General features: G+C 54.2%; 1 protein-coding gene across 1 annotated transcript in view; it reads left to right on the top strand.

The window, feature by feature from the left end:
* The window catches only part of KALRN (kalirin RhoGEF kinase), a 695,315-nt gene that overhangs the window by 184,006 nt on the left and 509,164 nt on the right, over positions 1-2,145 (top strand).

The raw sequence follows: 2,145 nt of genomic DNA, 5'->3' as shown, positions 1-2,145 counted from the left end.
TCTCCCATTGTTCTAGATCTAATGTTCTCCCTATGTCCTGTGCCCATTGCCTCTCTGGGGCTATACACAGAATCGCGCCTCTCTGGGGCTATACACAGAATCGCTCCCAAGCGTCCTCTCAGGCCCGCTTCCAATCGTAAGCCCTGGTATACGGAAGATCTCCGGGCGAGGAAGCGGGTTCTGCGACGGCTAGAGTACCGTTGGCGGAAACACCTTTGCTTACACGACAAGACTCTCCTAGACCGATTGTTAAAGGACTATGGAGAGGCAATCCGAGCAACAAAGAATACGTTCTATGGTGCTCGTATTGCGTCCGCTGAGTCGCGTCCGGCAGAGTTGTTCAAGGTGGTCAGGGAGCTAACTCAGCTCCCTCCTGCCCTGAACCAGATCCTTGAACCTTCTAAGGCCTGCTGTGACCTGTTTAACGACTTTTTTGTGGATAAAACTTCTCGTATAAGCGAAGGTCTGAACGCCGACGTTATGGCAGAGCCAAGGGTAGAAGTGTCCAGAGCCTCCGTGGACTACGTTACACTGGATGAGTTTGAGTTGGTGAGTACCGAGGATGTGGACAAGATCCTCGGAAGTGTTCGGAAAACAACCTGCTCTCTTGATCCCTGCCCCTCGTGGTTAGCGGCCCAGGGGGGACCGGCGGTAACGACATTGTTACGCCGGATAATTAACACCTCTCTCAGGGATGGGCGATTTCCATCGGATCTTAAATTGGCCATTGTAAGACCGATCCTAAAAAAGCCCTCCCTTGACCCCCTGGTACATAATAATTATCGGCCTGTTTCGCTGCTACCATTTTTGGGGAAGGTGATCGAGAGGGCGGTTGCGATCCAGCTTCAGACGGTCTTGGATGAAACGGATTATCTGGATCCATTTCAAACTGGCTTCCGGGCGGGTCACGGGGTTGAGACGGCCATGGTCGCCCTGGTCGATGATCTCCGTCTGAGCGCTGACCGGGGAAGCGTGTCCCTGTTGGTGCTCTTGGACATCTCAGCGGCTTTCGATACCATAGACCATGGTATCCTTCTGGGGCGCCTGGCTGAGGTGGGAATCGGGGGCACTGCGCTCCAGTGGTTCCGTTCCTACCTCTCTGGGAGGTCCCAGATGGTGCAGCTGGGAGACGTGTGCTCCAGCGAGCGGGCCCTTAAAACTGGGGTCCCTCAAGGAGCCATTTTGTCTCCCATGCTATTTAACATTTACATGAAACCGCTGGGAGAGATCATCCGGAGACATGGGGCGCGGGGTTATCAGTACGCTGATGACACCCAGATCATTTTCTCTATGTCTCCGACTGATGCAGTGACCGGGGATGGCGTCTCTCCTCTCGTGGCCTGTTTGGAGTCAGTAATGGACTGGATGAGGGAAAACCGACTCAAACTTAATCCAGAGAAAACGGAGGTACTAGTGATAGGTTCCCCCGGTACAGGAATGGCGGTGGTTCCACCTGTCCTGAACGGGGTCACGCTCCCCGTGAAGGACTCCGTGCGCAGTCTGGGAGTGCTTCTTGATTCGTCGCTTCATCTGACTGCTCAGGTGAATGCGACGGTCAAGAGCACCTGTTACCAGCTTCGGCTGATTCGCCAGCTGCGCCCATACCTGGACCGGAGGGACCTAGAAACTGTGGTACATGCTCTGGTAACTTCAAGACTGGACTTCTGCAACGTACTCTACATGGGGCAACCCTTATACCAAACTCGGAAGCTTCAATTGGTACAGAACATGGCAGCCCGGCTGGTCACTGGCGTATCCAGGACCAGCCACATAACACCTGTACTTAAAGATCTTCACTGGCTGCCTATTCGCTTCCGAGCTCAATATAAGGTGTTGGTTATTACCTATAAAGCCCTAAATGGCTTGGGCCCAGGATACCTAAAGGACCGCCTCTCCCCGTACAATCCGCCTCGCACCCTCAGAACATCTGGGCAGCAATTGCTGAAGGTGCCTGGGGCCAGGTTGGCCTCTACTACAAGAAGGGCCTTTTCCACAGCTGCCCCAGCCCTTTGGAATACGCTGCCCACCGAGCTCCGCTCATCTACCACCCTGGCCCAATTTAGGAAGGACCTTAAGACCTTCCTATTTAAACAGGCATTCCCCGATTAAGATCCTGCGGGCCTCCCTCCTCTTCCGTGGCCATGA

The sequence above is a fragment of the Sceloporus undulatus genome, chromosome 1, assembly GCF_019175285.1.
Source record: "Sceloporus undulatus isolate JIND9_A2432 ecotype Alabama chromosome 1, SceUnd_v1.1, whole genome shotgun sequence".
NCBI classification, from domain to species: domain Eukaryota; kingdom Metazoa; phylum Chordata; class Lepidosauria; order Squamata; family Phrynosomatidae; genus Sceloporus; species Sceloporus undulatus.
The sequence above is the reverse complement of the archived record's forward strand: the minus strand, read 5'-3'. Positions and strand labels throughout refer to the sequence as shown.